We start from the raw sequence: 26,294 nt of genomic DNA on the forward strand, positions 1-26,294 counted from the left end.
ACTGCTGTGTGGGAAAATAGCCAGGAAGCTGCTTCTTTGATCCTTCTGAAAGAAGGGGAACACCTTCCTGCCAAGGCACAGGAACCTTCCCCATGAGTTCTTCTGGGACTTGGTGCATCAAAGGCAACACTCACACAACAAACCACACTCACACAAGGGTGCTAACAACTAAACTCCCTTTGAAGTCAGCAGGAAGGCATAGGAAGGGGGCAGAGTTAGGTCAGCCAGAAGAGAGAGGTAGACTGAGGGAAGGGTTCCACCATCTTAGTTTCTGGTAAGGCTATTTACAACTTTCTGTCCATCCTCATTTCCTGCAGCAAAGGCACTCTGGGCATGATGCCAGAAGGTAATGGGCACTTGTTACAACCGCTTGGACCCCTTACAGCAGGCTTGCTTCAAACAAATCCCCTGTGACATTTTGCCTTTGTAAGGGGGGGGAATCTTTTCCTTGTTGATTCATCTTTGGAATAACAAGAATAAGTATTCACTGGACCTCTTTTGGGAATACAGTCTATTCCAAATTCCTCCCCTGAGAGGTGAAGACAGAAGGCCTCCGAGGCAGAGGCAAGCTCTGCTCCCTAAAATCCTCTTGGAACAGTGGGTATAAACTGCTGTGAACCAAACTTCTCTGCTGCCTGTGCGCTGGCACAGGATCCTGCTCACTAGAGGTGAAGGACACCCTGTAGATGCCAGACAAATTCTTGGCGTGGAAGGGCAGAACAAAACCACTCATCTTGTCCTGAAGACCCTGAATTGGGCCATCCAGCAATCCAGACGTCCGGGAGCAGATCGGACCCTGCTTCTTCAGCTCAAAGCATCTGCGAGCTGGCTCAACTGCGCTTGACACACTTCATGCCGCTTCATTTCCTGAGGTGCTGCTTTTGACACTCTGCGCATCTTTGAACCACTTACCTATCTTTCGAGTCCTCCACACATTGCAGCAGCCCACAATGATCAACCAGATCACGGGTGAACTCTGTGCAAGTAACTGATTCCCACACACACTCGACCTGCTGAGAGCTACCGCCTTGATCACCGACTCGAACCACCAGAAGCATTGTTTCACCGCCACTTCAACAGCTGCCTCGAACTATTGGGAGCCATCGACTCGAATGTCTTTAAAGCCTACTCGAACCAACAGGAGCCACACATCGAACCAACTCGACGCTAACTCACCAGTGGGACCGCACGACTCGAATGTCTCGACGTCGGCTCGATTGCAGTAAAAGTGCCCAGAAACCTGGTTTGATGCTGTCGACCACTCAAGAGAAGAACTAAAGGTATTTTGAAGAGGCCCTTTCCTCCTTGTTCACTTTAAGGGACCATAGCGACTTTTAAGCCCACCCCCCTTTTTTGCTTTTTCAAACATATTCATGAACATTGATATTGTTGATGAAGTCTTTTTGCCTGAAAACCCCTGTTTATCAACCAAAAGAGCCCTTTCTTATCAAGAGTCTGCATGTGTCTGTGTTTCTGTTATAGGGGTGTTTTTGATTAGGTGATTGCAATAAGTCCCTATTTTTCAAGGACCTTGATTGGACGTTCTTCTATTTTGGCCTGCTCTCAGCAAACGTTACCAAAGTGTGGAAGGAGGTGTGCCTGCTGTGCTTTGCCTGTTACACCTGTATGACTGGGGTGGCGCCTGGTTTAGTAATGGAGTGGGGGCTGAGCAGGCAGTCCAGGCATCCCTGTACTCTTCCAGGGGAGTAGTCATTTCCTCGCAGCCACTGACTCAGAAAAGCCGGAGCTCTTTTATCGTGGAAACCAATGAGGAGTAGAAAAAGGATGCCAGCAGTATAACACACCATTGCGTCATTACAGTAAAAAAAATAACGCAATCAGGGGGAATGAGCATTGCTAGGAATAGTTGGTTTTCGGGGCTGGGCAGGATCACGCCGTCACCTCTGAATTTCCTGCAGAAGGCCATGGTGACGGCCACGTCTGGGATGGTTTTACTCAGAAAGCCGGGCTTCGTCGCGAAGAGCGGGAGAGGGGGTGCTGGGGGTTATAGAGGCGGGCTCCTGTAAGAGAATTCCAGGAGGTGGGCGTTCCTCGGGGGAGCGCATTCCCACTCTGGAGCCATTCACAAGCGCGGGCAGCTCTGCTCTGGCTGCACCGGGACACCGATTGGTAACCGAGCTCTCCGGGCCCCATCTCACCTCTCGGGCAGGGGCCACTGTCTGCTCTGCAGCCTGGGACCCAACGGCAGCGCGTCGATAAGAGGGGCTCGATCCCCAGCGCGGGGTCCCACGGCTGATACCCGGGAAGTAAATAGCATCTTAGCGAGCGGTCCATGCGTTTCCCTGGTTCACGCCTCTTGTGGAATTGAGTTTCCTTGTGCGCGTTTTCGGACTTTCTGGAGTGGAGGAAGCGCGGTAAGTAATCCAGCTCACTGCTCTCTCTCGTGGTAATAGTGCGTGGTATCTGCACACTGCATTGCCACTCTCTGCGCACTGTATCTTTACTCTGTGCAATGCATTCCCACTCTGTTTCTGTGCACTGTATCTTCTCTCTGCACACTGCATTCCCACTCTGTTTCTGTGCACTGTATCTTCACTCTGCACACTGCACTCCCACTCTCTGTGCACTGTATCTTCACTCTGCACACTGCATTCCCACTCTGTTTCTGTGCACTGTATCTTCACTCTGCACACTGCATTCACACTCTGTCTCTGTGCACTGTATCTTCACTCTGCTCACTGCATTCCCACTCGGTGCGCTGTATCTTCACTCTGCACACTGCATTCCCGCTCTCTGTGAACTGTATCTTCAGTCTGTGCAATGCATTCCCTCTTTCTGTGAACTTCACCTTCACTCTGAGAAGTGAACCCCCACTCTCAGTACACTGCATTCGGGTTCTCTCTCCACTCCACCCCCTGTGTGCACTGCATGCCATGTCCCCGTGTGCTGCATCTGAGCATTGTGTGAACTGCACCCCATCTTTCTGTGCACTGCATGCCATTTTCTCCGTGTGCTGCCTCTCTGCCTTTTGTGCACTGCGCCCCCAATCTCTTCATGGAAGTCTTGCCCTCTCTACTGCACCCCTCTCTGTGTGCAGTGCATGCCGTTTCTCTGTATGCTGCATCTCCACATTGTGCGCACTGCACTTAAGTCCTGCTCTCTTTCCAGTGCACCCTCTCCCTCTGAGCACTGCACCCCATATCTTCATGTGCTCTAACTCGAATGCACGGCGCTACATCCACAATCCTCACTTTGGGTGCAGCGCCTCCACTTAGGATTTGGCATCTGTATTATGTGCATGGAGCCCCCATTGTCCACATGTTGTGCAATGAATACCACTCTTGTGTACGACAGTCCTGCTCTCACTACACTTTCTCCACGCTCTAAATTAAGCACCCCCCCCCCCGCTGTGTGAACTGCACACTGTCCGCACTCTGTGCACCGAATGCGTTGTCCCTATACGCTATTTGCTCTGCAACTCCAGTGGGGACCGCAGCTCTCTGTGCGCTCTACATCCCTCGTGCTCTCTGCATCATTCGCTGTACACTGAACCCCCACACTCGGCACACCACATCTCCACTGTCAGTGATCTGCAGCCACACTCTGCGTGCCCTGCATCCCTGTAGTCTGTGCTTTATGTCCCCACTGTGTGTGCTGCAGCTCAATCTCGCTCTGTGCACTGGCCCCTACTATTCATGCACTGCATCTCCACCTCGTGCATTGCATCCCCACACTTTGTGCACCGCATCCCTGTAGTCTGTGCTTTATATCCCCACTGTGTGTACTGCAGCTCAATCTCGCTCTGTGCACTCGTCCCTACTATGCGTGCACTGCATCTCCACCTCATGCTTTGCATCTCCCGCGCGTAAACGTGCATTGCATCCCCACACTCTGTGCACTGCATCATTACTCTGTAAATGGCACCCACATACCTGTGCACTGCATTTCCGCGCTTTACACACCACATCCCCACACTCTGTGCACTGCATCATTACTCTGTAAATAGCACCGAAATACCTGTGCAAGGCATTCCCAGTTTCTTAGCATATCAATGTTCTATGCACTGTATCGCCGCTGTCTAATATGCACTGTAAGTAATTGCACTGCATCAACACTTTGTAGTGCCTCACCATTTCTTGTAATATTATATGATATGTCATTTGATATGATAGATGTCATTTGTAACGCGCCTGTGCACAAGGGTTTCCACCATGCGCATTGCATTCCCAACCACCTGTGGAACACGCTGTGAAGGACAATAGTTTGTGTGATGCATCACTACTCTGTGTCCTGTGTCTCCACGTTCAGAGCGCTGCATGTTTACTATAGGCCCTGCCTATGCAATGCATCCCCAACCACGTTGTGCACCAGAAGAAAACTCACCACACTGCATCGCTTCTGTACAGTGCGATCCCACTTTTTGTACATTATCACCACTTCACCCTCAATGGTGTCCATCACAAACCTGCGCAGCGCACCCATCCTCTAAACTGCATCACAACTACATCTCCACTCTGCAATTCATACTCACTCTTTATGCATTGCATGACGACTATGCGCACCCCATCATTTATCTGAAATGCATTAGCCCTCATCGCACTGGTTCTCTCTTCTCTATGCACTGCAACTCACCTTTTGGTTCCCTACACCACTTCTCCAGTGGGTCTAGTACAGTCATACTCTGCACTGTATCGCCGGACTAAGTGCAAGAAATCACTATTCCATTATGCATCACCGCACAGTGTGTGAATCCCTAATCTCGCCACATGTGGTGCACTGCAGCACTTAATTGTGCACTGCATCCCAGATCTATGTTCACTGCACACACCCTCTATGAGCGCTGCATTCCTGCTCTCTGCACTGCATTCTGCTCTGTCTGCACTGCATCCCCACTCACTGTGTACTGCATCCCCACTCTCTGTGTACTGCATCCCTGCTCGCTCTACTGCATCCCTGTCTCTCTGCACTGCATACCCCCTTCCTCTGCACTTCATCCCCTCTCTGTGCACTAGGCCACTTCCTCTCTGCACGGCATCGCTGCTCTCTCTGCATTGCATACCCTCTGTCTCTGCACTTCATTCCCACTCTCTATGCACTGCCCCCTCTCTGCAATACATCCCCGTTGCCTGTTCACTGCATATCTACTCTCTCTGCACTCCATCCTTTCTCATTCTGCACTCCCACTCTCTATGCACTGCCCCCTCTCTGCAATACATCCCCGTTGCCTGTTCACTGCATATCTACTCTCTCTGCACTCCATCCTTTCTCATTCTGCACTCCCACTCTCTATGCACTGCCCCCTCTCTGCAATACATCCCCGTTGCCTGTTCACTGCATCCCTACTCTCTCTGCACTCCATCCTTTCTCATTCTGCACTCCATCCCGGCTCTCTCTGAACTGCATCACTGCTCTCTCAGTACTGTAACCTGTCTCTCTGCACTACATACTTGCTCTTTCTGCACTTCATATTCACTCTCTATGCATTGCATCACAGCTCTCCTTGTACTGCATCCCTGCCCTCTCTGTATTGTACCCCCTGTCTTTCTGCACTGCATACCTACTCTTTCTGTACTTCATCCAGCTCTCTATTCATTGCATCACCGCTCTCTCTGCACTGAATCGCTACTCTCTCTGCACTACATACCTGCGGGCCTGCACTGCATTGCTGCCCTCTCTGCACTGCATGTCCGCTCTCCTTCAACTACATTCCTGTTCTTTCAACATTGCATCTCTGCTTGTTCTGCGCTGCATCCCACTCTCCCTGCACTGCATCTGCTTCTCTCTTCACTGACCCTGCTGTCTCTGCACTTCATTCACGCCCTCTCTGCACTGCATACCCGCTCTCTCTGCACTGCATCTCCACTCTCTCAGTACGGAATCCCGTCTCTCTGCACTGGATACCTGCTCTCCGTGCACTTTATCCCCACGCTCTATGCATGCTCTGTCTGCACTGCATCACCACTCTGTCGCACTGCATACCTGCTGTCTCTTCACTGCTCCCTGCACTGTATGCCTGCACTCTTTGTACTGAATCCCATGTCTCTCTACACTGGATACCTCCTCTCTCTGCACTTCATCCCCACTATCTATGCATTGCATCACCGCTCTCTCTGCACTGCTTACCCGCTCTTTTTGCACTGCATACCCGCTCTCTCTTCACTTCATCACTTCATTCCCACTCTCTTTATACATTGCATCGCTGCTCTTTCTGTACTTCACACCTTCTGTCTCTGCACTGCATGGCCGGTCTCTGCACTGCATACCTGCTCTCGCTCACTGCACGGCCGCCCTCTCTGCACTGCACTCTTTCCACACTCTGCACGTTGCGTTCCCATTTAGAAGGAGTAGGCTGTGCGCAGAACTACACTTACTTTAGGGGGATTTGGAACTAACTAACTTAAGGGATATCTGGCAATGGTTGCCCCCATTCCAGAAGCCAGAGATTGGAGATCAGTGTATCCCCTTCACACAAAGAGTTGCCAAATGACTCGCGGTTACAGGGAACATCATGATCCCCGTCGCGGGCTTCTAACAATGTAATGCATTCTTTATGTTACAGTGTCTGTTCAAAAGCGCACTTTTTCGCTGGAAGGGGCCTCTTGGCGCTATACGAAGAAGTCCGAGTATGTAAGCGCATGCTGTTGGAGGATGGTAAACTTGGTCCAGTGGGATCTAAATGCACTTCCACAACCCAGTCCTCCTCCCATGCCAAACCCATAAGGTGAAGATCTTAGCTACGTGGGGCCCAGTCCTCCCCCATGCCAAACCCATAAGGGGAAGTTCTTAGCTACGTGGGGCCCAGTCCTCCCCCATGCCAAACCCATAAGGTGAAGTTCTTAGCTACGGGAACACAGGTCCCCTCACCCCCCATGCCGAACCCATAAGGTGAAGTTCTTAGCTACGGGGGACCAGTCCCCCCCCCCGCCCTCTCATGCCAAACCCATAAGGGGAAGTTCTTAGCTACGAGGGTGACGACGATCGACCGGCGACCGACTCCCAGAGGCGGGAAGCCGGGGCTGAAAGGAGCCTTCCGCCAGTTCTCGCGCTCTCGGGCCCCCCTGATTGGATGTGTGTAGTCGAGTCTTCGCCGTGAATCCGCGTCTGGAGCCTAGGGCAGCAGAGGCAAGAGTTCCAAGGGGAAGTGCTGCTGGCATTCGGGGTGCCCTGGTAATCGAGGCGCTCGAGACCACGACCGGCCGGGGAAGCCGAGAAGGCGGAGGGAGGGAGCGCCCAGGGCGGCCACTGGAAGAAACAGGCCCTGATCTAGGTTTCCAGTAATGGTGGGCGTCTGAAGGGTGGCTTCAAGTCTTCCGACTCGGCAGACGAGCTGGCCTGGGGCCGAGCAGCGGATGGCGGGGCCAGAGCCTATTAATGCAATGGCACTCACTATAAGGTTGGTGGAATGAGTTTACCGGCACCGGTAAAGGTGCCGGTGCCGGTAAACCAGTTCCGCCCTATTACAAGGTCTCCTCGCGGGACCCGCAATGGGCGCCTGGAAAAACCAGGCGTCCTTACCGGGTCCCGCGAGGGAACCAGAGAGCTAACAACGGGCCCGTTGTTAGCTCCATCTCCATTCCCATTGAGCCCTATGGGGGCTCGAATGGGAATGGGGATGGACCGGGTCCGGGTTCCTCGGACGGGGAATTACCGGATCCGCCAAGGTTGCGATGGCCCGGTAATTCCTCATTCGAGGAACCCGGGTCCGGATTGCGGTATGGAGGCAACCATGCTGCTAAAAGCGGCATGGTTACCTCCAACCTTCTAATGAGGCCCAATGTCCTTTTAATAAGGGTGAGATTTTGATGTCCTGACGTCTAAATGATAGCACTACTGATCAAAATAATAATAATGCCATGCTTTTATATAGCGCTTCTTGCCGGATCCTAACCGCTACTAAGCGCTGTAGCGGTAAGTGCAAATATTTCCGCTTTTAATGGCACTCGTTTTACCATCCTCTGAAGGATGAAAGGCTGAGTCGGCACGGTAGGGTTTTTACATTTTTTTTAAATTTATGTATGCATTTGTATAAGCGCACCGAACCCATGGCCATCTGGGTGCTGGTCACAGTCAGGCAATGAGATAGGAACATGGGGAAGGTGGGGGGAGGGGTGGGAGTAGAACAGAGTGAAGGTCGCACACAGATCTCTGGCCAGCAAGAAGGCTGGCACCCAGGTTATCCCTCATTTGTAGCAGGATCTGGGTGCCAATGGCAAATATAAAAAAAAACAGAAATTGGCGAAGGGAGGAAGCCAGTGGCTGCACCAAGGTAGCAGAGGCACTGGGCCCCCTTGCGGGAGGAAGCCAGTGGCTGCACCAAGGTAGCAGAGGCACTGGGCCCCCTTGTGCCAGGAAGCCAGTGGCTGCACCAAGGTATCAGAGGCACTGGGCCCCCTTGCTGGAGGATGCCAGTGGCTGCACCAAGGTATCAGAGGCACTGGGCCCCCTTGCGGGAGGATGCCAGTGGCTGCACCAAGGTCTCAGAGGCACTGGGCCCCCTTGCGGGAGGATGCCAGTGGCTGCACCAAGGTCTCAGAGGCACTGGGCCCCCTTGCGGGAGGATGCCAGTGGCTGCACCAAGGTATCAGAGGCACTGGGCCCCCTAGCGGGAGGAAGCCAGTGGCTGCACCAAGGTAGCAGAGGCACTGGGCCCCCTTGTGCCAGGAAGCCAGTGGCTGCACCAAGGTATCAGAGGCACTGGGCCCCCTAGCTGGAGGATGCCAGTGGCTGCACCGAGGTATCAGAGGCACTGGGCCCACTAGCTGGGGGATGCCAGTGGCTGCACCGAGGTATCAGAGGCACTGGGCCCCCTAGCTGGGGGATGCCAGTGGCTGCACCAGGGTCTCAGAGGAATTGGGCCCCTTGCGTCAGAAAGGCGACAGCTGCAAACACGTGTCCTCTTGCTAGAATGGAAGGGGCACACCTACACCCGGGTTCAGTCTCAAGGGGGCAGTTTGGTCCGGAAGATTAAAAAGTAGGCAGTGGCTGATTAAAAGTTCGAGAAGAATCAGCCCCCCAAAAAGCCACTATCTGCGCCATTGTGAGTTTGGCTACTGTAAAAGTCAGAAGGAATGCTGCGCCGGGGCCCAGCCTGGAATGGATCCAGAAGCTCGCAAGTTGGGATAAACACTCAGTTCGATGACAGCGGAGCCGTCTGAGAACTTGGCAAGGAAAGGAAATTGGGTAATAGGCCTAAAATTGGCCAGGCCCCTGGGATCCAAGGAAGGGCCTTTCTGCGGTGGGTCAGTGGCCGCCTATCTAAAGGGGAAGAACGCTGTGGAGAGTTGGTCATTCACCTGAGAGCTGGGCCAAGTTCACTGCTATCACAAAACATGGTGGACACAGGGCCGACGATGCGGCAGCGCAACAGCTACCTGTGGGCGGATACTAGAATCGCTCATCTGAAAGAGGAGAGAAATAATGCAGCGCTCTTCAGCCTGGAGGAGACCATTTAAACCAGTAACCATGTCATGTCACTGCTCTTCAGCCGGGGGGAGACCATTTAAACCAGTAACCATGTCATGTCACTGCTCTTCAGCCTGGGGGAGACCATTTAAGGCAATAAACATGTCATGTCACTGCTTAGTCAATGATGTCCGAGCAGATCTAATCGATTAAATTAAAGCAAGGGGAAGACACACCAACACACACGACGCAGGAGGCTCAGTAGTGGCGTGTAAAGCAGGGGCAGAATATATTTCCTTGATAATGCAAAATATTTTCCTTAGAGTTGTTAGTGGGGAAGAGTCTGCTGGCAGAGCATCTATTTGTGGCTGTAAGAATCTCAAGATTTTGTATTTTAACATTGGAGTTCAAGGGCTACTTTGGCCTCGGGACGGCAGGGCATCTCTCGACCTGATCCTCCGGTCATCTGCTGTGAAACCAGTCTGTGGTTCCGTACCTGAAATACCTTGATGTCTGTGGATCATAAATATCTTTTTGTATCTTTTTGACTGGAAAGCTGGTTCGCTGGTTGAGTACTGGAAATTCCTCGTTGTCTGTAAAGTGGGTCCACTGCTCGCCTACATAAAATAGATCATTGTCTTTTAAGCTGGTCTGTGGTCCGTACCTGATATATCTCATCGTCTGTGGAGCTGGTTCACTGGCCGCGTACCTGAAATACCTCATTGCCTGTGAAGTGGGTCCACTGATCGTGTACCTAAAATAGATCATTGGGCCTCATTACGACCCAGGCGGTAATCTGCCGTCATTACCGCCATGGCGTAATGAGCGTTTACGCCGTGGGCCGATGGCGTAAAGAGCGCCACATTACGACCCATCGCGCCCGAGCATTACGTCATGGCGGTAATGCAATTAACGCCATAGCGGAAAAGGCCCCTACCGGCATTGTAAGGTGAGCAAGGTGCACTTCCGCCACCGTAAGTAGCGGCCACCGTAATAAGCGGTGGCCGCAATTAGCGGTCACCGTAAAAAGCAGAACTGGAAATAGCGTCATCGCGGCGGAACGGGAAACAGCACGTCGGCCATCTTTAAAAACACAATCCATTGCCATCCTACCGAACAACACCAGATCCAACCCTGACACCTGTCCCAACCAATCACCCACCCATCCAACTACCCAAAAATGCCTAAAGTTGTTAAGAAGGCATGTGACCGCCAGCGCCAGGAAAGATTTAGCCGGGAGGAACTCTGCATGCTTGCGGAGACCCTGCAAGACAACGCAGCTGTCGTTTTCTCCCTGGAAATGACCAGGACAGCGATAGCGAAAAAGAAGGCCATCTGGGCCCTGGTGGCCGAGCGCATCAGCGCGGTGGGGACCGTACCCCGCACCCCACAGCAGTGCAGGCAGCGCTGGGATGACCTTCGCATACGGGTCAGAGCCGTCATCTCTGTGAACCGCAACCTTGCCCTGGGTACCGGTGGAGGTTCGGAATCCCCACTAAAACTCCAATCGTGGGAGTAGATTTGTGCAACCACGATTGGCATGGAAGGCATTGAAGGCGTCGGAGGGATGGAAAGGGGAGCTCCGACATCAGGCGATGAAGGTAGGTGCCTCAAACAAGACATGCCATAGTCACTGCAGTCCATTCATGTGTAGCACAAGGTTGCCCTAGCGTGTAAATGCAACACATTTGCTCCACACTGCCCATAGCCACATGCGAGCACCACCCTGTATACACTGCTGGCACCCACATACCTGCATTCACATTCCACACAAAAAGGAGACAACCTGCATGGCCCTGCCTGAAATCTGCCTCATCTACTGACCAGAATCATGTCAATCATTGTCATTCCAAAGTCCGCAGACCCATCAATAACGCCCTCCCTCCTTTGCTCCACCACAGGCACAGATTCACACCCCGAGGACCAGGACACCCCTGCGACGAAGAGAGCCAAGAAGGCCAATCATACCATCCCCGCACCCTCAACCTCAGCTGCAGTGAGGCAGAACCCACAACAAGCAGAATCCACTGTAAGCAAACCGGACGGCCCACCGGCAAACCGGACGGCCCACCGGCAAGCACCCCTGTAGGCAGCAGGCCAGCAGCAGCAGCTCCACCTGTACCAACATTGTCTGCCACAGAAGGCACCAGGTCTGCGGCCAGCAGCAACATGGGTGAAACAGCTGCAATTGCTGCATGTTCAGACTCTGACATTGAGGAGCACGAAGTCAGAAGCCCCACTGACCTTCTACATTCCCCCTGTTTGTCAAACGCCAGCCCCCATGAGGATCACACACAGGGGCACACAGAGGTAGAGGAGTGGTCTTCTACCCCATGCCCAGTCCTCAGTCCACAGGAGGGGAGCAGCCCCTCTGTCACACCACCACCACTGGGCATGGCCCAGCAGGGGCAGCAGTCCCTCGAGGACATCATAGAACGGCAGCAACAACTGTCCACGATGCTGACTGAGCATGCCGCGGAATGTGTGGGGGCTAGGGCAACCATTGAACAGGCCACGGAGACCCTAAGGGCCAAAGTAGCGCAGAGCACTGCCACCCTGAGGGATGCCATGCAGGCCATGTCTAGGGACATCTGTGGTGAACTTGCCGGGTTGCGTCGTGCACTCACTGAGCTCACCCACACCCTACAGGACGTGCATGCACGGGGGCAGGCAGGGACATCCTCCGCTGCCAGTTCTGCACAGAGCAGGCCCGTCCGACGTTCCGGACATAACCTGCGCTCCACAGCCAGGGGTGCCCCGGGGGCCGGGAGAGGGGGCTTGTAACAGCCTGTGGCCACTGTCACAGGCATCTGTTGACACCTACATGGGGTGTGTTAGGGTGTGCAGGGTGGGTGGGAGGGGGTGTGTTGGGGTGTGCAGGGGGGAGGTGGGAGGGGGTGTGTTGGGGTGTGCAGGGGGGAGGTGGGAGGGGGTGTGTTGGGGTGTGCAGGGGGGAGGTGGGAGGAGGTGTGTTTGGGTGTGCAGGGGGGAGGTGGGAGGGGGTGTGTTGGGGTGTGCAGGGGGGAAGGTGGAGGGGGGAGTGGTTGTGTCACGACGTTTTATGATTGAAATACACTTTTTGCTTTCCAGAAATGAAATGTGTGGACATTTTCATTGCATATGTGTGCTTTATTGGTGTACAGTCCACAGTGTGCATGTCCCAGAGACACACAGTGCCCCAAGTGCAGTCTCCATGTGATACACACCAGCCGTGTGTGCTAGAAGCAGTGGTCGATGATAGTTTGGCGCATTGCACGCCCCTCCTGTGCATCGCCTCCTCCATGGGGTGCCGCCCCATCTTCACCCTCCTCATCCTCATCGTCAGGTGGTTGCAGTTCTGCATCAGGGGGCAGGGGCACATTCCGTCTGACGCACATATTGTGTAGCATGGCACATGCCATGACGATCTTTGCCACCTTCTCATGGCGGTACAGGAGTGCCCCACCAGACCTGCTGAGGCATCGGAACCGTGCCTTCAATAGGCCGAATGTCTGCTCTATGACCACGCGAGTACGTGTATGTGCACGGTTGAAGTCCTCCTCGTGCTGGTTCTGCGGGTTCCGGACTGGTGTAAGGAGCCACCTCTTCAGGTGATAGGCTGCATCACCTGTATGTAGGCGAGAATGTATGTGTCAGTCATGTCGTCTGATCAAGAACATGATGTGCCACCATGGCTTGCATCCAACTGTTACTTTGGCTCACTTCTACATGCACTAATTGATTCACGCAATGCAACCAGTATATGCTCATGGCTCCCATGGCCTGTTTTGCATGCCATCACCCAATGTATGCAGAGGGGTTGAGTGCATTGTGAGTGCCCATCCACTGTGTCCGTTCATGCCGTTTGGTTAGTTGGCCTGGCACATGTCCTGTGATGGCAATGCGCACATCATTGCAACATTGCTGTGGGCCTCATCATGACCCCAGTGAGCAATGCTGATGTAGAAAGGGACATTGTGGGGGCCCTGCTGTCTGTGTAATGGTGTGTTGATGTTTCTGTCCGTCATGTGCCTCCTTCATGGGCAGTTATGGGGGACAGGCCTATCGGTTGATGGTGTTTGGTGACGTGCATGTAGGTGCTTTTCATTGTTGACAAAGTGGTCTGATTTGGTAGAATGCACTTGCAGATGGTTGTGTCATGGTTGGGACACAACCTCATTCACATGGTAGGGCTGCATACATTGGCTATTGGCTTTACTGGTGTTGGGTGGAGTATGGGTTGCTTCAGGGTATCCTCTGTCTCCGTTCTCTCTGCTACTCACAGCCAGGTGGAGTATGCATCATTCCCCCCCCCTTTCAGCCAGGTGGAGTATGCATCATCCCCCCCCCCCTTTCAGCCAGGTGGAGTATGCATCATTCCCCCCCTTTCAGCCAGGTGGAGTATGCATCATTACCCCCCCTTTCAGCCAGGTGGAGTATGCATCATTACCCCCCCCCTTTCAGCCAGGTGGAGTATGCATCACCCCCCCCCCTTTCAGCCAGGTGGAGTATGCATCATTCCCCCCCTTTCAGCCAGGTGGAGTATGCATCATTCCCCCCCCTTTCAGCCAGGTGGAGTATGCATCATTACCCCCCCCTTTCAGTCAGGTGGAGTATGCATCATTACCCCCCCCCCTTTCAGCCAGGTGGAGTATGCATCGGTACGTCATTCACCTGCCCACTTCCATGACATTGGACTCACCGAGTAGCCAGGATCTTGGGCCTGCATGTCGCTCCATGTAGCGTGGTATTGTGGAGTTCCTCAGACCATAGAATCATGGGTTGATCCGGGGAATCGGGCACAACAATGTGTGATGATCTTGTTGGAGTCACAGACCATTTGCACGTTGATTGAGTGGAACTGTTTCAGGTTGCGGTACGGTACCTCCATGGCACGTGGAACCACCAATTCCACATGGGTGCAGTCGATGGCACCAATGCAACCGGGTATGCCGGCTAGTGCATGGAAACCCACTTTGGTGTTTGCAATCTCCTGGGCAGTCCGTGGTAATGAGATGTGGTCGTCTGTGTGCTTGAGGAGGGCATCGAGCACTCGGATGAGTGTTCGTGAGAATAATGGTTGTGAAATGCAATGCAAGTGCCCCACTGTGTGCTGGTAGGTGCCTGTGGCCAGGAAGTGGAGTACAGACACTACCTTCAGTAGGGGTGGGATGGCGGTTGGAGTTTCTATCATGCTGACGATGTCGTTGTGTGTCACGTCTACGATGGTGGTGATGGTGTCCCGGTCCAAACGGTACAGGGTGTGGATCTGCTCAGCAGTGAGGTTGAATGGATTGGCTCTGATGTGTGGGATTGGGGGCTGCCTGCGTGGTGGCACTGGCTGTGCTGGTGGGGCTTGCTGGGCCTGCCTTGCCCTTCTTCTCCTCCTGCGTCTCCTCTGTGCTGCTTGTTGTTGCTGTTGTAGCACTTGCATTGCTATCAGGTCCTCCAGCCCCAACATTGCTAGTCGTATTGGTATCATTGTGGAGTGTGACTGGGTGTGGGAAGGGGTGGGGTGTGCTCTTTTTGTACTTCCTGAGTCTGTATTGCCTTCGCCTGTGCTGTTTCTGTGCACCTGTGGCAGCTGCATTCACTTTACATGGCCCTTTACGGTTGGTTCGCGATGGCGTAATTAGCACCATGGCGGTAAGGTACTTAACGGGCTGGGTGATGGCGTTAGGTGCATGTCCGCTTGGGTCGGCATTCGCGTACCTTTCCACCATGGCGCTAAGTACGGTGTGGGAGGTCGCGTGCGCGCGCCCTTGGCGCAGTTAGCGGCAGCGTTAACTACAATGCCGCTAATGGCATCGTAGTTAACGATCACGGGTCATGATCGGACCTGGCGGAAAACGATGGCGGTAACCATTTACCGCCATCGTTTTTCACTTAGCGCCAGGTTCGTAATGAGGCCCATTGTCTTTGAAGCTCGTCCGCGGTCCCGTACATGAAATATCTTATTGTCTGTCAAGTGGGTCCATTGGTTGTGTACCTAAAATAGATCATTGTCTTTGACGCTGGTCTGTGGTCCGTACCTGATATATCTCATTGCCTGTGAAGTGGGTCCACTGATCGTGTACCTAAAATAGATCATTGTCTTTGAAGCTCGTCCGCGGTCCCGTACATGAAATATCTTATTGTCTGTCAAGTGGGTCCATTGGTTGTGTACCTAAAATAGATCATTGTCTTTGACGCTGGTCTGTGGTCCGTACCTGATATATCTCATTGCCTGTGAAATGGGTCCACTGGTCGTGTACCTAAAATAGATCATTGTCTTTGAAGCTCGTCCACGGTGCCGTACATGAAATAATGCATTGTATTTTGTATTTGTATTTATTAGGTCTGTGAAGCGGGTCCACTGGTCGTGTATCTAAATAGATCATTGTCTTTGAAGCTCGTCCACAGTCCCATACATGAAATATCTCATTGTCTGTGAAGCGGGTCCATTGGTCGTGTACCTAAAATAGATCATTGTCTTTGAAGCTCGTCCACGGTCCTGTACATAAAATATCTCATTGTCTGTGAAGCTGCTCCACTGGTGGTGTACCTAAAATAGATAATTGTCTTTGACGCTGGTCTATGGTCCGTACCTGATATATCTCATCATCTGTGAAGCTGGTTTACTGGTTGCTTACCTTAAGTACCACATTGCCTGTGAAGTGGGTGCACTGGTCGTGTACCTAAAATAGATCATTGTCTTTAAAGCTCGTCCGCAGTCCCGTACATGAAATATCTCATTTTCTGTGAAGCGGGTCCACTGATTGTGTACCTAAAATAGATTATTGTCTTTGACGCTGGTCTGTGGTCTGTACCTGATATATCTCATTGCCTGTGAAGTGGGTCCAGTGGTCGTGTACCTAAATAGATCATTGTCTTTGAAGCTCGTCCACGGTCCCGTACATGAAATATCTCCTTGTCTGTGAAGCGGGTCCACTGGTCGTGGACCTAAAATAGATCATTGCCTTTGAAGCTCGTCCACGGTCCCGTACATGAAATATCTCATTGTCTGTGAAGCGGGTCCAGTGGTCGTGTACCTAAAATAGATCATTGTCTTTGAAGCTCGTCCACCATCCTGTATATAAAATATCTCATTGTCTGTGAAGCTGCTCCACTGGTGGTGTACCTAAAATAGATAATTGTCTTTGACGCTGGTCTGTGGTCCGTACCTGATATATCTCATCATCTGTGAAGCTGGTCGACTGGCCACGTACCTTTAATATAGACATGTCATTGTCTGTAAAGATGGTCTGTGGTACTCTACCTCAAATGCCTAAATGTCTTTGAATCTGGCTTGCAACCCTTACTTGACATATGTCATTCTTTGCGATGCTGGTCCACTGCCACATACCTGAAATATATCATTGCCTGTCAAGCTGGTCTGCTCTCCTGCAACTGAAGTATCTTATTGCTTGTAAACTCTATCCTTGGTCCCATACCTGCAATATCTTATTCTCTGCGAAGCTGGTCCACTGTCACATACCTGAAATATCTCATTGTCTGTAAAGCTGATCTGCGATCCTGAACCTGAAATATCACATTGTCTGTAAAGCTGATCTGCAATCCTGTACCTGAAATAGCACATTGTCTGTGTAGGTGGTCCGATGTTGCGTTACTTGAAATACCTTATTGTCTGTGAAGTTGGTCTACGATTCATGTACCTGAAATGTCTCATTGTCTGTGAAGCTGGTCTGATGTTGTGTTACTTGAAATATCTCGTCCGTGAAGTTGATCCGCAGTCCCATGCCTGCGGTATCTTACTCTATGTGAAGCTGGTCCTCAGTCCTGGATCTGAAATACCTCATTGTCTGTGACGCTGATCTGCAGTCGCTGACTTGAAATACCTTATTGTCTGTAAAGTTGGTCTATGATCCATGTATCTGAAATATCTCATTGTCTGTGAGGCTGGTATGATGTTGAGTCCCTCAAATGGCTCATTGTATGTGAAGCTTGTTTGAAATCCTGTACCTGAAATATCTTATTTTCTTTGAATCCGGAATGCAATCCGGCACCACAAATATCTCATGGTCTGGGTGGCTGGTACGCAGTCTGTATCTGAAATATCTCATTATCTGTGAACCTCGTCATAGTTATGTACCTGAAATATCTCATTGTTTGTGAAGCCGGTCCGTGGTCGTGTACCTGAAATCTCTCATTCTCTGTGAGGCTGGTCTGTGGTCCTGTAACTACAATATCGCATTGTCTGTGAAGCTGATCTGCGGTCTTATGCCTGAAGCATCTTATTCTTTGCAAAGCTGGTCTGCAGGCCTGTTTCTGAAATACCTTATAGTCTGTGAAGCTGGCCAATGAATCTGTACCTGAAATATCTCTTTGTTTGTGAAGCTGGTCTGCGGTCGCGAACCTGAAATCTCTCCTTGTCTGTGAAGCTGGTATGATGTTCTGTACCTGAAATATCACACTGTCTGTGAAACTGGATCGCCGTCACATATCTGAAGTGTCTCATTGTCTGTGAAGCTAGTTGACAGTAAGAAAGAGGATGGAAGGTGCACACACAGAGATTTAGAGTAACTAATTACATATCCCAATTTTTCAACAATTGAGGAGCTTTTAGGGTGCGGGGGAGGAAAAGTAGCCCTGGCACAGGGTCACTAAAGATACAAGAAGAGAGAAAAGAGGATCCAAAACGGAACCCTCCCGTCCCCTGCACACCTTAGTGTTGCGTCAGCATGACGCCTTGAAATTCAGTTTCATAGGGTAATAAGGTAGATATATATTCCAACAAATTTCAATTAATAGCACAATTTTAAATGAATACAGTGATGACATCCACTATAAAGAGTAAACAATTCTTTATTCCAAACGCAAAGACCAGGGAAGATTCAATTCATTTGATGGTGGATGAGGCGTTTCGAGAAATTAATTCTCTTCATCAAGAGCCCAGATGTCATGATCTCTGCTTCCAAAAGGTCAGGGTTTTCCCCAACTCCCTTGGAAGCAGATCCATAACCCAGGTTCCGAGTGCCAACCAGTCCCAATTGGGACCTTTTGGACCCAGTCCTGGCGCCAGTGGCACCAGGCTCATAAATATGCTCAGTCCCAGCGCTGGAAGCGCCGGGCTCATATTGCCTGGGTGGACTTACCTTCAGCAGACCATGCTGCTTACTTGCCTGCCAGTTGAGCCTCTGATCCTCTTCTGTTTGGAACTACTTTTCCTGTTGGGTGGGGCTGGAGCCACTCCCTAGATTCAGAACACTGGAACTCTTCTGGAAAGCAGGAACTCTTTTCTTACCAGGAACTCTTTTCTTACTTAGGCGTGGCTGTGGAAGGAGACACCTAAGCACTACAGGAGGCTATTTAAACCACACCCGGTGGATGAATCTTGCTTTGCATTATTCTGCAACCTCTGCAGCAGAACGCTCATCGTGTCTTCTGCATCCGGTCCTGGGCCTAAGGAAAAAGGCTTACCATCCTGAATCCAGTCTTCAGCAACACCTATAAAGACAAGAAAGAACAGGTTAGCATTCCGGCATCTGAAAGGCAAAGGATTACCATCCTGAATCCAGTCTTCAGCAACACCTATAAAGACAAGAAAGAACAGGTTAGCATTCCGGCATCTGAAAGGCAAAGGCTTACCTACTCTTCGTACGCTCCGGAGGCCTTCGGCGCTGCATACCGCATCTGAAAGACAAAACAAGGTGCGTTTAAAGACATTGGGGAACTTTAATACTCACGTGCCATTACTCCTTTCCACATCTAATCCAGTGGGTATTCCGGCACCCTGCAGCCGCTCCGAACTCGTACCTGCAAAATAAAAAGACAGTTAGAGCGCATAGTGAAGCAGGCAACAAGCGCTTACTTACGTGCTTCCAGGCGCTTCTATTCATCACACGGGCTCCATCTTCAACTCACTTCAGCCCGTCATCCGCCATCGCCGAAACCCTGCAAAACAAGAGACATCATTACTAAAGACTTTAAAGACATTTGAATGACTCGAAACTTACCGTTTGTGCAGTAAACGACGGACAGCAGTCCTCTGAAGTCAAGAGGCCTGCGCTACCTATCCAGTGAAGAAACCGGTTACAGCACCCTGCCCCGAGGCAGATGGAGAGCTCGGCATTCACTTACCTAAGGTGAGAGCGTTAACCTTTGGGGGTCTACAGGAGAGGAGAAGAGGAAAGAGATAGGGACACCCCAATAACCCCAGTTCATTAACCCCATATTTTCTATCTGCAGACATCTTACTCTACACGTCAGGCATACAGTGCACAGAGGTCCAGCCCAAAGAGCCAACCGGGTGCTACACATCACCTTTGAAGATACGGTAGTCGCCCAGTCAAGACCGGCGCCTCTGCGAGAATCAGGTGAGCATTACAGAACGCAAAGCCTACCGCAAAACTCTCGCCCAGGCGCTATGGAAACCTCGGATACTGACCCCCTAGCCCGGTTACTTGGGGAACTAAGGGCAGAAGTGCATGCAGCTCGTCAGGAAACGAATGCTCTAAGAAGGGAACTAATTATTTCCAAGGAGAGAACAGACAATCTTGCTAGACAAGTGCTACAGTCACAAGCCGGACAGACCCCGTTACCCGCATCAGGGGCAAATCTTCCTTCAACATCCTCTATGAATCCAGTGCAGATCAACCTACCTGGGAATGTACCGCCCGAACGATTTTCTGGTGACCCAAAGAGGTTTGCAGTATTTATCAATCAGTGCCGGTTGCACTTCTTATGCCGGCCAGCAGCCTTTCCAACTGATCAAGCAAAAGTAGCTTTTGTACTTTCGTACCTTAGTGGCAATGCGGCAGACTGGTCGATCCCTCTAGTTAATCAAGATGATCCGGTTCTCCATGATTTTCAAGCCTTTCAGCTTAGTATGGAAAAACTGTTCGCAAGACATTCACAGGGGCAGGCCTTGGACAATGAGCTTCTTTCGTTGCGACAGGGTAATCAAGACCTTTTGGCTTATATTGCATCTTTCAATAGACTAATAGTGGAAACTCAATGGCCTGAGGACAAAAGGATTACGCTGTTTTATAGAGGTCTACGTGGAGAGCTCAAAGACGTTTTAGCCCAAGTAGTGAATCCCCCACAAGACTGTTCGGATTATATAGACTTGGTCGTTCAAATAGATCACAGGCTGCAGAACAGGAAGGCCGATCGTTCCAAGTTTGATGCTCGAGTATTTTCCAAACCGCCAACTCCTTCCAAAGGAGTAGACTCCGGGGAACCCATGCAAATAGGGGGTCTGAAAGGTCCTCTAACACAAAGGGAGCGGGAAAGGAGGAAACAGTTGCAATTATGCCTATATTGCGGAAACTCAGGGCACTTTCTTCGAGACTGTCCGGTGAAACCTGCCAAGAAGGCAGTAGGAGCTGCAGTTACCAAAGTTACAAACTCTGAGCAGGGAAACGACCTCGCCCGACAAGAATAGAGGTCCTCTTGCCGAGCGTGAAAACCAGTTCTGTGACCTCGCATTTCGTCATACCTATGGTCCTCATTAGCCCTGATAATCCGGATCGATTACATGCAATTGAAGCTTACGTCGACAGCGGTGCCATCGGCAATTATGTGGATCATGAAATGGTTTTGAGGATGAATCTAACTCTTTGTCCCAAGGCTGTAAAGGACGTCATTACTACGGTGGATGGTACGGAGATAGCCTGCGGGCCAGTAACGCATACCACTCAAGAGGTGACGCTAGTAAGTCAAGATGGACACCATGAGAAGATCGTGTTCGATGTGATCAAGGCCCCTCAGTTTCAGTTTATTCTAGGAATACCTTGGTTAGAGAAACACAATCCTCTGATCGATTGGCGAGCAAGAACGGTCCAGTTTCCAGAATGTGTCTCTACTTGTCACCCTCCACCTGGTGTTGCACTGGCCGCAATTTCTTCAGAGACTCCCCAGTTACCTCCCGAATACCTAGAATACCAAGATGTTTTCCGGAAGGATCAGGCTAACTCTCTACCTCCTCATAGGTCTTATGACTGCCAGATAGACCTGATACCTGGATCTACTCCTCCTTGTAGTAGAATTTATGCCCTCACCGAGCCTGAGAACCTTCACCTTCGACAATACCTGGATCAATACCTGGCAAATGGGTTTATTCGTCCTTCCAAGTCCCCTGCTTCTTCAGCTTTGTTCTTCGTTCCAAAAAAGGAAGGAGACCTTAGAACTTGTATAGATTATCGCTCCCTGAACCAGATCACCGTTAAGAATAGATATCCGTTACCTTTGATCCCTGAACTCCTGGACCAAGTCAGAAAAGCATGCATATATACAAAGCTGGATCTTAGAGGAGCTTACCACTTGGTACGAGTAAAAGAGGGTGATGAATGGAAGACGGCCTTCCGCACCAAGTATGGGCTATTTGAATATCAGGTCATGCCCTTCGGACTTTGCAATGCCCCGGCCGCCTTTCAATATTTTATGAACGATGTCCTCAGAGAGCTCATAGATGTATGTGTTGTTGTTTACATTGACGACATCCTCGTTTATTCTTCATCGGAATCTGAACATCGGAAACACGTGAAAATAGTCCTCGAAAGATTGCGTCAACACAAACTTTTCGCTAAGTTGGAAAAATGTGTTTTCAACGTGACTGAAGTTGAATTCTTGGGATTCATATTATCACCTGGCGGAGTGCGTATGGATTCAAAGAAGGTCGATGCAGTTCTCAAATGGCCATCACCATCCTCCGTAAAAGGTGTACAAAGCATGTTAGGCTTCGCTAACTTTTACCGCAGGTTTATCCCCGAATTCTCTCGAATAGTCCAGCCCATCACTGCCTTGTTAAAGAAAAACAAACGTTTTGAATGGTCTACCGAGGCGGAACAAGCTTTCCAGGATTTGAAGACTAAATTTATCTCTGCACCAATCTTAAAACACCCTCGCCCCGAACTCCCCTACATCGTGGAAACTGATGCTTCAAGCCTTGCCATGGGGGCAGTTCTATCACAAAAGGACCCGGTAACCAATCAGTTGCATCCCGTGGCATTTTGGTCCCGCAAATTCTCGCCTCCTGAAATCAATTACACGATTACTGACAAGGAACTTCTGGCTATCAAGTCTGCCTTTAAGGCTTGGCGGCATTATCTGCTGGGGGCCCGACACACCGTTACTGTGATTACGGATCACCGAAACCTGCACTATTTGAAGACCGCAAAAGCCCAATCCTCTAGACAACTCCGTTGGGCATTATTCTTTGCCGAGTTTGACTTCATAATTACCTATCGACCTGGTACAAAGAACGGTAAAGCCGATGCCCTTTCTCGGATGGGAGTGGAAGAACACTTGGTCAACCCTAAACCTGTACCAATCATTCCCGAACAAAGAATTCTGGGTGTAATCGCCACAGAATCCATAGAGGAAGTTAAGGATAAAGCCAGGCAACTTGTAACTCCAGCAGACATACAGAATTGGCATCTGCAGGGAAAGGACTTTGCAGTAAAGGACAACTTATTGTATTTCCAAGAACGATTATACCTACCCAGCACAGATTTACAGAAAAAAGTAATCTCTTGTTATCACGACTCTTTAATGGAAGGTCATCCCGGTATAGCCAAGACCTCAGAAAAGATCAAGCGCTACTTCTGGTGGCCGTCTTGGAAAAAAGACATCAGAGACTTTATAATGTCCTGTGGAGTATGCGCCCAAAACAAGAGTCAAAAGGAAAGACCAGCAGGCCTCTTACGCCCTATTGACATCCCACCTCGCCCTTGGCATACGCTTTCTATGGACTTCATCACCGATCTACCTCCATGCTCCGGATACAATACGATTCTAGTAATCGTGGACTTATTCTCCAAGATGGCGCATTTCATTCCGCTCAAAGGCTTGCCAACAGCAGCAACTCTGGCCCGAGAGTTTCTCGAAAACATCGTCCGACTGCACGGTTTTCCTTCGGTTCTAATTTCGGATCGAGGTAGTCAATTTATTTCTCATTTTTGGCGAAGTTGCTGTCGGTCGGCTCAAATTGATGTGAGACTATCGACCAGTCACCACCCTCAGACCGACGGACAAACCGAGAGGACCAATCAAACTCTGGAACAGTATTTACGCTGCATGCTGCAACAAACTGAAAAAACTTGGAAAGATATCCTTTGGATAGCCGAGTATGCCTACAATAACTCTGTCCATTCGGGAACTGGGAAAACCCCGTTTTTTCTTTTGTACGGCAGTCACCCTCGAACCTCGGAGTTGGATCCCCTCCAAGATCTTGAAACACCAGCAGTAGACTACCTGCATTCTACAATCACCCAAGCCTTTAAGGAAGCTGTTTCTCACCTTCAAAGGGCTAAAGAACAATACAAGAAAGGAGCAGATCAACATCGGAAGGAAGCCCCTCACTATCAAGTAGGGGATCAAGTCTGGTTATCCACCAAATATCTATCTCTAAAAGGGCCACGCACATTCAACCCAAGATACCTTGGTCCCTATTCCATCACTACCATAGTAAACCCAGTAGCGGTCAAGTTGGACTTGCCCCCGCACATGAAGATACATCCGGTCTTCCACGTCTCTCTATTAAAACCCGTGCAACCTCAAACCCGACTAACCAAATCTCCAAAACCTATCCTAGTGGATGGAGAACTCGAGTTTGAAGTCAAAAGCATTCTGGACTCCAAGATCTCCAAATCTAAACTATTCTACCTAATTGACTGGAAAGGCTACGGCCCCCAAGAGAGATCCTGGGAACCTGCTGAATATGTCCACCCTCCTCGCCTAATCAAAAGATTTCACCGAACATTTCCTGACAAGCCAAAACCCCCGGAGAAGCCCGGTTTGGGAGGGGCCTTGAGGGGGGGTACTGTCATGATCTCTGCTTCCAAAAGGTCAGGGTTTTCCCCAACTCCCTTGGAAGCAGATCCATAACCCAGGTTCCGAGTGCCAACCAGTCCCAATTGGGACCTTTTGGACCCAGTCCTGGCGCCAGTGGCACCAGGCTCATAAATATGCTCAGTCCCAGCGCTGGAAGCGCCGGGCTCATATTGCTTGGGTGGACTTACCTTCAGCAGACCATGCTGCTTACTTGCCTGCCAGTTGAGCCTCTGATCCTCTTCTGTTTGGAACTACTTTTCCTGTTGGGTGGGGCTGGAGCCACTCCCTAGATTCAGAACACTGGAACTCTTCTGGAAGGCAGGAACTCTTTTCTTACCAGGAACTCTTTTCTTACTTAGGCGTGGCTGTGGAAGGAGACACCTAAGCACTACAGGAGGCTATTTAAACCACACCCGGTGGATGAATCTTGCTTTGCGTTATTCTGCAACCTCTGCAGCAGAACGCTCATCGTGTCTTCTGCATCCGGTCCTGGGCCTAAGGAAAAAGGCTTACCATCCTGAACCCAGTCTTCAGCAACACCTATAAAGACAAGAAAGAACAGGTTAGCATTCCGGCATCTGAAAGGCAAAGGATTACCATCCTGAATCCAGTCTTCAGCAACACCTATAAAGACAAGAAAGAACAGGTTAGCATTCCGGCATCTGAAAGGCAAAGGCTTACCTACTCTTCGTACGCTCCGGAGGCCTTCGGCGCTGCATCCCGCATCTGAAAGACAAAACAAGGTGCGTTTAAAGACATTGGGGAACTTTAATACTCACGTGCCATTACTCCTTTCCACATCTAATCCAGTGGGTATTCCGGCACCCTGCAGCCGCTCCGAACTCGTACCTGCAAAATAAAAAGACAGTTAGAGCGCATAGTGAAGCAGGCAACAAGCGCTTACTTACGTGCTTCCAGGCGCTTCTATTCATCACACGGGCTCCATCTTCAACTCACTTCAGCCCGTCATCCGCCATCGCCGAAACCCTGCAAAACAAGAGACATCATTACTAAAGACTTTAAAGACATTTGAATGACTCGAAACTTACCGTTCGTGCAGTAAACGACGGACAGCAGTCCTCTGAAGTCAAGAGGCCTGCGCTACCTATCCAGTGAAGAAACCGGTTACAGCACCCTGCCCCGAGGCAGATGGAGAGCTCGGCATTCACTTACCTAAGGTGAGAGCGTTAACCTTTGGGGGTCTACAGGAGAGGAGAAGAGGAAAGAGATAGGGACACCCCAATAACCCCAGTTCATTAACCCCATATTTTCTATCTGCAGACATCTTACTCTACACGTCAGGCATACAGTGCACAGAGGTCCAGCCCAAAGAGCCAACCGGGTGCTACACATCACCTTTGAAGATACGGTAGTCGCCCAGTCAAGACCGGCGCCTCTGCGAGAATCAGGTGAGCATTACACCAGAACAGTGAATCAATCACTGAAAATAGAGAAATGTATACAATCAGGTTTTTAAGAACTTTCCAGTTACCTGCATCATACATTTGGTGTTACCGTTGAACTCATAAAATGTTACCAAAAAAAATGTGATTAACAAAGTATTCACAATTATGTAATAAGAAAACAAAATGGGGTAACTGCAATGGGTCTAACTGACCAGCAACTATAGTTCAATTATATCCCAAGCCACAATCAATCGAAATGAGGGATGGCCGGTAATCCAAAAATAAATGAGAAATACAGTGTAAATCACAAGGGCATTGGTATACTGCCAAGAAAATATATAAGAATCGCTCACAAAGACTAGGGGAGTCCTGTGATCCAATGTGTAAAAACGGCCGCTCAGTATGTGCGGGGAAATGACTCTGAATGGAAATCCATCGGGATTCATCCAGCGGTGAGCAAGGGAGTCAGTTGAACTATGGAGGATAAATAATAAGTGCATCGATGAGTGTTAAATGCCAAAAGCGGCACGTCGTCAAAATGGAAAAATAACTGGGCAAACACTCACCACTGAAAGATGCCAAACAGACTCAAACAATGACCAATGATTAAGCGTGGCGATGCTCAAATGGCTCGCAGTCTGACTTCTAGAATTCTAGACACTCTGATGGCCGAGTCTACAAAAGAAAACGGCGGCTGCTAAGAATTAGTGTCAGGGTGACACGTATGCAGAAAACACTGCCGAATCATGGCGAAAAACGCCTCGTATTGTT

General features: G+C 50.4%; 1 protein-coding gene across 2 annotated transcripts in view; it reads left to right on the forward strand.

Annotated features, from left to right (window-relative positions):
* The first annotated feature begins 2,007 nt into the window (after window positions 1–2,007).
* The window catches only part of AEBP1 (AE binding protein 1), a 367,991-nt gene continuing 343,704 nt past the window's right edge, over window positions 2,008–26,294 (forward strand). Inside the window, exon 1 of one of the 2 annotated variants that reach the window (XM_069618951.1) lies at window positions 2,008–2,375. The gene's annotated coding sequence lies outside the window, so the exon portion shown is untranslated. The remainder of the gene's footprint in view (window positions 2,376–26,294) is intronic. The other variant, XM_069618952.1, reaches the window with a different exon arrangement.

Source organism: Ambystoma mexicanum, chromosome 10 (genome assembly GCF_040938575.1).
Source record: "Ambystoma mexicanum isolate Mex_15411 chromosome 10, UKY_AmexF1_1, whole genome shotgun sequence".
NCBI classification, from domain to species: domain Eukaryota; kingdom Metazoa; phylum Chordata; class Amphibia; order Caudata; family Ambystomatidae; genus Ambystoma; species Ambystoma mexicanum.